Source organism: Corvus brachyrhynchos, unplaced genomic scaffold (genome assembly GCF_000691975.1).
Source record: "Corvus brachyrhynchos isolate BGI_N302 unplaced genomic scaffold, ASM69197v1 scaffold283, whole genome shotgun sequence".
NCBI lineage: Eukaryota > Metazoa > Chordata > Aves > Passeriformes > Corvidae > Corvus > Corvus brachyrhynchos.
In genome coordinates this window covers 505,522-517,069 of record NW_008237409.1, presented here as the reverse complement: position 1 = coordinate 517,069, position 11,548 = coordinate 505,522, and the positions used below count along the sequence as shown (strand labels likewise).

Below are 11,548 nucleotides of genomic sequence, written 5' to 3'. Positions count from 1 at the left end.
GCTGGTGCTGCTGGTGGAAAGGACACCCTGTGTTTCCCCACACAGTGAGGAAGCTGCCCCTGCTCACGGCCCTTCCCTGCAGAGCCGTGGCTGCAGCCTCGGCCCTGCAGTCCCTGCCTGGGATCCCTGTCTCCATCTTCGTGGACCCAAGGGTAAGCAGAGGTGCTGGGGACAGGATGCAAAGTGCCATGAGCAGCCATCCATCCCCAGCCCCGAGCAATCCCTGCCAATACCCCACAACAAACGTCAGCCCCAGACACGGTGTCAATAACTGATTGTGTGAGGAAAACACACTGCCCTGGTGAAGGCACGGAGCAGTTTGGTCCTGGCATTGTGTAACTCCAGTTCCTGAGGGTCAACCATTTGATGGATGGGAGCTGATGTATTTAAGAGAGATTATTACAGGGCTGCTGAATAGCGGCATTTGGACTTGTCTGGAGCTGGGTTTCGCAGCCGTCAGGCTGCTCTCCAGGGAGCCTGTGACCTCTGAGGGATGCAGGAACTGGGCTACAGAAAATAGGAGGAAAAATATTTGCTGCTCCCTGCAAGTTCATTTAAATTGAGGACTCAGCAAAAGAACATTTAATAGATGTTTCTTGCCTTTGATGACTTAACCAAAGCTGACCCAGTGCAAGGGGAAAATGGACACGTTCCACCCTGTTTGCTACAGTAAAGATGCAGAATATTAAAAATAAAATGAAGTTGTTTGAAAAATTACAAACCTATCATCAATGTCTGAACATGACTTAAATCCACACAGGAGTGTATTAAGCTCTTCAGAGACAGGCTCTGGACAAGGACAGTGCAAACACCAGCTAAATAAGTTCTGCGCCAACATCCTCTTTTATTTTTAAATGTATTCTACAAAAGCATGTGAAAAATAGGAGCGCTTGAATGGCACAAACCAACTTGATAAAAGGTCTGAAAAGGGGTTTTATTCAGATTTATGATAAACAGCTGCATGGTTCGTAAAAAGACAATTTTCCTTTTGCTGTTTCTATGTGCTCATGCTTGTATCAAACAATTGGATATCATAATACATGGCCATATTAAAATTGAATGATAGCAAAAGCAGGTTTTAAGGAACAGCAACTCTAAAAATCATGCTTTGTGCTTGCAGTGGGATAACACTCCTGGACACTTTAAAATAAAACCTCAGCAACAAAATGATGTTAGAAATGCTTTTTAAAGCAGATACTAAAAAGTAAGAGAGTTGGAAGTTTGGCTGTATCCTACCACAGTCGTCTGTGTCTGCTCTGGGAGGGGCCAGAGCTGTCACAAAGCCAGGCTCTGGTTTAGGAGGCAACATGCACATAAATTATTCAACACTCTCACATCTAAAAATCAATGCTGTGTGCTGCCTAATCCAGCTTAATGTAACAGCTAGAAAACCCATTTATGAGCAATTTTAGAATAGGTTTTCCCACAGAACCTCGAGGTTGCAGTAGCAACAGGGAACAAGAGGCAGGAGCCTCTGCCCCTCCACATTACGAACAGGCACCCACGTGCCATTCTGCAGGTGACAGCAGAGAGCTGGCTGCATCCTGACCTCCCCTCCCAGGGTAATTAATGAGGACCTCTACATCAAATGGTGACAAAATCTTTTACACGGTTCTTACTCCCTGGTAGCCGTACTGTTGCTCCTCACACACCTCGGAGTCGTTGAGAGGCCCGGGGGCTCACCAGGGGCTGCACCACCGCGACTGATGGTCATCACAGCTGTGCACAAACAGACACCAACAGTAAATTCATTTACACTCCCTCCAGCATCACGCACACTATCACGCCTTCAATAATTAATACTCTAGCTTATGATGCACCTTTCACCCCAGGATCTCAAAGCACTCTGCAGTGTGTGGGGATGGATTTTTATTTTGCTGTAGTAAATAGAGTAGAGAAAGATTAACTGATTGACCAAGGTCATGCTGCGTTAACATTTTATTTCTGCTCTAGCATTTAACCGGATAGCTGCTGTGACCTTGGAAAGCTGGAAGAAAGCTGCATTTTAAAGCTAACAATGTAAGGATAATCTCCCCTAAAGTGTACCATATGTTTGTGATTAGGCAAAAGAAAAAGCATCAGAAGAATTGCTGGTCGTGCGAGTGTTCCCAGTGTTCTCTAGGGTATAATAGCTGGAAATTTCTGTGGAGCCTGAGAGAAGTGGATGCAAAGCTCCACTCCATTTCAAGGAAAAATGGTTGCTCAGCATCCTGGGCTCTGCTGGAAAATCAAGCTTGGTTATCCAGGAAAGTTTCTCAATTAGAAAAGCTGAGGTGACGAGGTGCTCGGGAACCAACACGTTCTGCTCTGCCTGGCTCCATGCTCTGCACGTGTCCACTCCTCCCACTGAGCTGTGCCCTCGCCAGCTCTGACTCTCCCTACAAGAACTAACCTCAGCAACATCTCCTTTGGGCCTCTCTGGTAATTTTATCCCATCAGCACTCACAAGCTCACCGAGGGTGTGTCCTCTGGGCTACCCCGTGGCATAGGCACATGATGGGAGCCACCACGTTGCCCTCCTGCACAGCTCTGTGCTGCCACCAGCAGCAGCCTGGCTCTCCCAGGGTTCCAGCTGGGCTGTCGTCCTTTTGTAATGAAGATAAACTTAACTCATTGCCAATGTATTCTCAAGGGGATGAGGATGCTGTCACATTTGACTGTCTTTTCTTGTGGCCCTAAATTGATGCTGCGAAGTCACACCAGTCACAAACCCTGACCAGAAGCCTTCAGACAAGAGCTCTGGGCTGCAGGAAAGGAGCCACTTGACTTGGCACAGAAAGAAAACAATCTTTTTTCTCCACGGCTCCCCCAGAAGTGAGTCAGTAGGCCTGACGAACAGAAAACACAAGTTGCCATAGAAACTCACATGCCTTCCACCAGGCGGAGAAAAAAATGTAGGCCAATATTTCTGCTTAGCTGGCTCCTGCTCTGGCTGCTCCTGCCTGCTGCATCCCAGGCCTCCATCAGCAGCTTGCAGTTATTTTGCCCCCAGCTGCGACAGGCCCTGTCCCCACCACCTCGGGAATGCACACACGGCCACGTGGGCACACGCAGGGACAGGGACACCACAGCCACTGAGCCAGCACCAGGCTCTTGTTGGGGGACCCAAATGACGAGCCCACTGACCACAGCAGCAATGGGAAGAGCCCTGGCACAGCAGCCCAAGCCCACCCCAAGCAGCATCTTCCCCGGCCTTCTGCTGTGAGCCTGGCAGAGAGGGCTGGAGGAAGAGGGGAAGTGATGGCTTTGAAATGGAATGTTTGCGCTGGATTATTCCAGCTACCTTTGATTTAAATAAACTCCCATTTCTCATCTGTAAAAGGGTGAGCCCTCAGCAGGGTGCAAGGGCACGCAGGTCATCCATGTGTGCAAAGCCCTCTGGGGTGCCTGAAGAGCAGTGGTTACGTGACACGTGCAATCTCTACTGAAACAGCCTTTGGTTTATTGTGTTCCCCAATCACATGCTATTCTTGGGGTTCGCTTTTAATTGTACAACAGGGCATGTTGCTTTCCTTCTTCCCTTGCTTCTTTGCTTGTGGATTGCGTTTTTTGTAGATTGCCCAGTGGCCTCCTGGATATTCAGTGGGCTGTTATGCTGTAACTGGACGATAAATAAAACCAATCTAGAAAAATGAAGAAAGTCCACTTTCACCCTATTTTTACTGCAATTTTTTGTGACTCACTTCTAAGGAAAAAAAACCCTAAACACAATAGACTTTTGAAACTGCATTTGGGCACAGGCTAGCGTAAACTCAGTACCCAGCTTTGCCCACTGGATAGAATCTCCCACCAGGTTCTTGGAGCCTAGGAAAACACAGCCATGAGACAACAGACAGCTGGGCCCCTGCCAACCCCATGCCCTGTGCCAAGTGCTGGTTCCATCAGGGGGAGTTAAAGGAATGTGACCAAAATGATGGAGAAAGCCTTTTCCTCCAGAGTAGAGCCCATAACCCCGCCACCAGCATGGAGAGGATATTTGTCAGTTCAGCTCAATAGCCTCCAGAAAATGTACGATGATCAGGTGCACAGTTTAAAAGAGCTGCCTGTGGTTAATGAACGGGCTCAAGATCCTGACAGCTGGAGAGACAGGTGGTGGGTGGTAACACCTCTCTTCTGAAAGGGCTTTTGGTTTGGGGGCAGAAGGGAGCATCTCAGTTTGTAAGTGATCTATGTTGTTTGGGCAGTGATGTGACTGTTGGGTTTAATATAATTTCAAATCTCTCCAGGTAAAGAGAGTTTAATGCAATTATCTACAGATTGTGAATGAAGACATAGCCATAACACCCAAACTCCTACAATACATTTACTTTAAGACATCCTAGCAGGAAATGGTTTCTTTTCACTGTAAAATATTGAGTGAAAAAAAATAAAGAACTAACGGGACTGTTTTATTCTTTAAAAATGGCAAAAGAGGGAGGTTCAGCCGCACTTCTCCCCAGCTGCTGGGCTCCAGCAGCTCCCCATGCCCCAGCAGCCCCTCATACCCAGGCAGCCCTCAGAGCTGGCAGGGCTTCTGCAGAGCTTCAGAGGGCATGAGGAACCTGCTTCCAGAGTGACACCCAGCTTTATTCCTGGATCTGCTGTGGCCTTGGGAAAGGGATTCCACACCCTCCTCTGTTTACCCTGACACCTCCTGTTTGAGGCTGTTTGGTTTTCTCCACCTTGAAAGCTTGTTCTCCATGACAAGATCTGCCTGTTTCAGTGATGACACTAATGTCCCCCCTGTTTTTTAATGATTACTGTAACATAGCTAGCTAATAATCACTGGGTTTATTTTAGGTATCTGCTTTGGGAGAGCAAGAGTCAGTAAAACTTATTTTACAGCTAAAAATCATTTCATGGGTTTAACAAAAGTAGAACAAAATCCAAGAGAAACCTTGCGATGTTTTCACAGGGGAAGTGAGAGTCTAATTCTGTGGCTGCCACTGCTAGATTCAGTATGTGGGGCACTTCCCGCTGGAAAGGAATGAGTAAGATAGTGTAGAGTTAAAAAAATAGAAGTCCTAAACTTACTAGAAAATGAGAACTTGAGACTGTGTGAAAACTCAACAATAATTTCTAGAAGGTCAAGAGTTTGCAAACACCAAACCTAACTCTGCAAACAGGATCACTTGGTGAGCTGCTGCTCCTGCTCACATCAAGGGGCATCTCACAACTGCCTTCAGTCCCTTGTGTGTTGAAGCCATGCTGATATTCAGCCTCTAAAGTGGAGTTTGCCCTTTGGAAAGTATCAAAAAATCTTTAAAAAAATGGAAATCATGCAGAATTACAACTGAAAAATCCTTCATCCAGAAGGAAAGCAAATCCTTCTCTTTGCGGATCTAAAACTGCAGGAGGAACATGATCCCTGAGAGCATTGGCTCCAGCTGAGCATGGCTGGGACTGCGACCTCGAGGCAGGGGCACTGCCCGCTCTCTAAGCTGAGGCAGACCGTGATTATTTCACTGCTTCCCACTGTGGACAAGAAAAAAGAAGTTTAAGGTAAGAAGTGAGCATCCTCTCTCCATCTTGATCTCTCTGCTTACAATGTATTACTTCTAACTAAAATAACCTATGAAGTTCAAAGATTTATGTTTGACTAGAAGATTTCAGTTTTCGTAAGAGCAGATGTAGAAAGTACCAGTATTCACGCACTGGATTTGTGCCTACATTGAATGGAACAGTCTAAAAGAACCACAGAGGAAATTTTCTGTTCAGGAATAAGTAGCAGTTAACCAACTTCCCAGTATGTTGAATTTAAATGTTTCTCTCCACACTGAAGTTACCGGAGCTCCCTTGTAGAGAGCTTTACATGTTGAAAGGAAGGGAGTTAATTGGTGAGTGATCAAAGATTTCTGCCTGGTAATTTACAATCATTCCAGGGCAGGATTCCTGTGGAGAGGAAAAGCAGGCATCAGTAGGATGCTAAATGATGAAACGCTCCTATGGAGGCAGTTATATATTCACCCAAATCTCCTGTAAAAATGCAGCAATCTTCTAAGAATTATAAATCTGCTTTTCTGCAGAGGAGCCCCTGGGTCAGCACTGCACATCTTCTGTACCACAAAAATGGAGAGCAACAAAGATTTCTCCCTCCTTTCTGCACTTCCACTGCCAGCCATCGTGTCTCCTCTCCTTTCCATGCCTTGGTTTTTGAGCCCCTCTGCTTGCCAGCACCAGGTGAGTGATTTTAATAGCATGAGTGAAACTACTCGCATACAGCAACCGAATCACCCCCCGAGCCCACCACCACCACCAGAGCCCTCCCATCCCCAGACGCACACTGCCACGGTCACCAGCCTCCACAAGGATGGAAACACTGCTCCTTGGAAAGTACTTGGCGATTTTAATCCTGCAGATGCGCATTACTCACCACAGTTACAACAGCAACAAAACTAATGAAGATTGGTGATTAACCTAAATTGTTCACACTTGAAGGGTCAGATAAGCACTGCAGATACCAGTGTCCCTTGTTGACAGCTGATTTTCCCTGTGTGTTACATCAGCTCCTGCTGCACTTAGCTGATGTAACAAAGGGCTGTGCACAGAAGCCACCCCTGCTCGCGGTGTCACGGCATCACCCTGCGCAGCCCTGGGCTGAACCATGCTGGGCCCTCTCCAAACACTCGCGCAGCCTCTGCCAGGTCCGAGCCCACAGGCTGCCCGCAGCCTCTGAGCAGCCAGGCGTGGAGCTGGCACTCCTCCAGATTCCCCACACAGACTCCTGCCCGTGGTCAGAGCCCTGAGCATCCCACACCTGGGCTTTCCTGCATCGCCTCCCTGCATAGCCGGGCTCTGCTCTCTATTCCCACACCATGCTGAAAGCAGATGTCTTGTCTGCTGCATGCCTGCTGCATTTAACTGTCCATGTTCTGTGTACCAAATTGTCTTTACGCTATTAAGAATTGAAAGAAAATGTTTTATACTACTGGAAGATGTGCTGCGGTAGTGATTTCAACTGGTTCTAATAACCCTAGATAATTTTTTTCTCCTGCTTTCTCCCAATTTGAAAGCTCAATTAATTTTGGGCTACAACTCTGTCTATCATTTCAACTACATGTGGCAGAACGAGAATTCATGCGAGATAATGGTTAATTTTTGGTATCTTCTGCTGCCTAATGACAGGTGTGCTGTCCTAAATAATTAGCTTTCAAAAAGGGATCCCCTTAACCCTTCTCTGAAACTGGGTAGTGATCTCAGTTTTACTTCATTAAGCTCTTGACAGCTCAATGTACTCACATCTGTTACTGTTTGGTAGTTTGATTCCAAGAACACAAATCGCTTCAAGAACTGGCAACAAATTCATTCAGGCTCATGATGCAGATCAAAATCCATCTGTTTACTAATCAAAAGCCATATTTAATCGTAGTACAGCAGTGGTGGCAGCATGTCCTAACTTAGACCTTCTCTTTGCCCTAAATATGATAGGTAGAACTCTTCCCATAAAGTGCATTTATTTGAATCAGATGTTTAAATGCATATAAGGATTCTAGCTCTGATATTCCAGCCCTTGCCTACAGGATTTGATCAATCTTGCAGCTTGTGATGCTGGCAGGACTTCTGCTAAAGCCACTCTAGAGATCTCTGGGTGCAATGAATTGCAGCACTGGCACCATCAGTGAATTCTTGACCCAGTGAAAATCCAAGAAGTTTTGATGCTAATTATAGATTTCACTCATTATTTTCTGTAATATATGGTACGTCAGTGAGATCCCAGTTTATTCCTACCTGGAAAGAAATGCCTAAGGGATTTTACAAGGTGGTTAACCCATGACTACTACATTAAGGCTCCAAAACAAATGTATCCCATTTGCTCAGGGATGACAGATTAATAAATTGTTCCACCTCATTATCCCTGTAATTCCTGATGGCATTGCTTGGAGGAAGTCTGGCAAATGACATTGGCCAAAGGTCAGTGCTCCTTTTGCAAAAACAAGATTATAAACCTTAATACAAACATAAATGATTCCAGTGGATTTATGAAAAGGCAGTAGAAGTCCTAATTCAGGCTCAAACTATACTTACCAGTGCAAGGACAGAGCCCGTGCTGTGGAGTCCTGTGCTGGGCACAAGAAGTGGCAGCTGAAGCAGATGGGACCTCGTGTCCGACTTCTCTTGCCGGTGCCTGTCCCTGGCCATGCCGGTGCCGCCCCACGCCCTGGCTGCCCCAGGTTGGTGGCTGGGGTGCAGGTGCTGTGCCTGGGCTGCCCCAGAGTCACAACACCAACAGGCTGGATCCTTCCTCTGGCTGGAACATCTATTCAAAATATTACAGAGGATGAACAGCAGCTTAGATAGAGTTCTGCAATTCCAAACCCATGAACCAGGATGAGGACTCTCTTGAGCCAAGCTTTAAAGTAGTGCCTCATTTTAAGCTTCTGTGCTTCGCAATGTCCCTAATAATCTTCAAACCCGCAGGGTCAGATTTGCAAGTTTCTGTCAACAACAGCAAAAATGAATAGAATATTTAAAGTAACAAAACTCGTGCCTGCAGGAGTGAAGGAAAAGGTGAATATCATGGAAGCTCTGATGAAATTATGAGACCCGGAAGCTATGAAGTACAACTTTTAATAAACAAAGATGAGACCAGCTACAAACATACAGAGGTTTACATATTGATTATCTTGGCAGGGAAGCTCATAAAACCAGAAGGAAATAGGAGGAAAATTCTGGCTCAAAATAATTCCTCTTGATGGTGACAGTCGTGCATTTTCTATGTAAACATGTTATATTCTGGTTTCCTACTACAGAATGGATGAAGTAGATAAAAAATTGAAAGATCCTGTAGGTAAAGATGCCAAGCAGAAACAAACATGAATTTTGTTTGGCAGCAAACACTCTGTCACTAAAGCACCTGGCATTTAAAATGTTGATGTTTGTATCTTTCTCTCTGAATATTTTAAGCAGGAAGAACTGCTCTGGAGAAAGGATTATAGTAGGGAAGGAACTATAACCATCAACCTCAGCCATGTTAGAGATTAATTCATAATGTCACTTCACTGAAAAATTACTCGTATTTCACCTCTCTTTTTCCAAAGGTCTTTAATTCTCCCTCTGCAAAGGAATGTTATTTTTGCGGTTCAATTACATTTCAACCATTCAATCAGACTCAGCTCTATATAAACGTATGGATCCTTGTTTCAGATTCCCTTGCTCAGCTTTTACTTCATGAAGAGAAGAGCTGTGTGCCAAGGTCACAACTGATTAATCTTGACCTGTGAACCTTGAAAGAATAAAGTCTTACTATAAATGTGTTATTCTATTCTACATAGTAAAGGCAAATATACTCTGTATCCATGACAAATAACAAACTAATTTCTCCTGGCTTTACTCTTTAGTTGCTAATTAAGCACTTAAATACAAGATCTGTTAATTCTTTTGATAGATGATGTGCCTATAAAAAGGGCAAAATCCTTTGGCCTTTGAGCAGGCGTGATGGAGGTATCTTCTCATCAGGTATTTTGGGAAGGATGCTTTGCCAACGCTTGTGGATGCTCTGGAAAGAGCTGCCACCACTGCACTGCACCCCTGTGACATGGATAGTATTTACAAGTGTATGTGTAAAGGCTTCCAGTGATATTGTGGCAATATTTCTGAATTACTGGTACTATGAATATTTTAACATGTATTTCTGGTATATTTGTTAGAAATTTGGCCACAAGACAGAGGCAAGTGGAGTTATTTTAAAAGAAAAATGTTTGCTAAATGGATACTGTTATGCAAATTCTATTATACAGTAAATAAAAACAAATAAATAAAACCAAAGCTTTGAGGGGAAAACCAACAAAAAAGACATTCAGGTCAGCCTTACACAGCACATTTCTCATTGCGTGTGCAGTTCACTGGCAGGCTTCTAGAAGAAAATGAAGTATAGTACAGAACAGGCCTCATAGCACTGGCACTTCTATGTTAACCAGGAAACAGCAAAGTCAAAACAAATTTACCAGGTGCTTCTTGCTACTGCAACCAGGACAGGAACCTCTCCATTTGTGACAATGAATTTAGCTGTGCCCAATGGACACTGTGGAATCATTTCCAGAGTACATTAGAGCAGGTTCACATGGGTGTTTGCAGCAGGTGATTCCATATTGCTCACAGATCTGAGGCCCCATGCAAATGAAAACATGATAAATCTATTTTTATCTTTAATCATTCATTTGGAAGCACTGACAGGCACATTAGGGACTCCTGTCTAAAATTAGTTCTGTTCATGCTGGAAGCAACCATTTATTCTATCAAGCTATTTGTACGCTTAATGTCAGAAGACTTCTGGGAGCTGTTCCTGGTTTTGTGTGAGTTTTCTCTGAAATACCCGAGTTTGTTCCTGGAATGTGGCATTGCTGTTGTAATTACCATCCTAAAGCTCTATGAATTATATGTCATTAAGATCTCTGTTAGCTGTCAGACCACAAACAAAACACAAATGTCTCTCTGGAAGCTAAGCAGTAAGGGAGGAAGACGGCTGCAGTTTGCCATCAGGAGGCGTGCAGCAGCCATCCCAAAGAGCAGTGGATCATCCTCCACCTGTGACATTCCCATGGCCACAGTGGTCTGACTGTGCAATAGTGGCTCCAGGGGCTGCCTTTGGGACCAAGGCCAGTAACAAATAACATCTCAGCAATTCTGATCTGCATTCAAATACTCTGATCAGATGCCTTAAGGGCACAGAGAAACCCCAGCCCTCTTTATGACGCTGCACTACCAGTTCTAGTCACCTTTTCTAATTTTTTTTCTTCTAAAGGTTTTGGAGGACTCAGGAGCACATGAAACAATCTTCCACATCTTAGACCAGCACTGCTGCTGCAGCCCTGCTTGTTCCCCAGTGCCCAGGCAGTTCTCAGAACAGCTTTGGTCATGCCCAAGTTCTTACAGACCCAGTGAGACTTGTTTATAGAGATAAAAGGAGGTTTTTAAACCAGGATTCAATCTATGCCTAAAGCCACCACCACCACAGGAGAACTTACAACAATCCCTCTTGTAGACACTGCAGCTTCACCCCCGTCTTCCCAAGAGAACTAGTGGGAAGGCAGAATGGGCTTGGCTGTCACACAAGTCTTGAGGACGGCATATTACATATTGACCATAAAGTCCATGTGACCTAAGCTCAATTTGCAGCGATTGTTCCCGTGGTTGGGTCGCTTAGCCACTGGATGTCACTGTTAGTCTGAGCACATAAACGCAAACGGCATTTGTTTGGCATTAGAAAATGTTTAAAGACATGAAATGATGTCTTTAAACATCATCGGGATGAAACCGAGTGCACTGCAGAGGGATCATCTCTTCAGATGCTGAAAGCATTTGCTCAGGTCTCACACTTGTGACAAGTTGACAGTGTAAGAAGTGCCTGGTTTAATGAGGTTTTCTTTTTTTCTCTCTTTTGGTGACTCATTTATGAAGCTGATAGCAACTCGTGTGTTCTCAATTCCACTCCTCTCCTGGCAGTACATTCGTGTCCTGAGCCATTTGGTAATTCCCAGGCAGAAGCGGCGCGCAGAGCCCGGCTCCTACCCGGCGCTCCCGGGCCAGCCCCGGCCGCGGCTTTCCCCGGGGACGAGCCCACCCCCGCCCG

The 11,548-nt window shown here is 45.2% G+C and overlaps 1 long non-coding RNA gene across 2 annotated transcripts in view; it reads right to left on the bottom strand.

Annotated features, from left to right (window-relative positions):
* Nucleotides 1-913: 913 nt before the first annotated feature.
* Nucleotides 914-11,548, bottom strand: part of LOC108445896 — a 34,999-nt gene continuing 24,364 nt past the window's right edge. For both annotated transcript variants that reach the window (XR_001860918.1, XR_001860917.1), the window contains exons 4-5: nt 8,005-8,236; nt 914-1,719 (exon numbers count right to left, since the gene is read on the bottom strand). This is a non-coding gene — a long non-coding RNA (uncharacterized LOC108445896). The remainder of the gene's footprint in view (nt 1,720-8,004; nt 8,237-11,548) is intronic.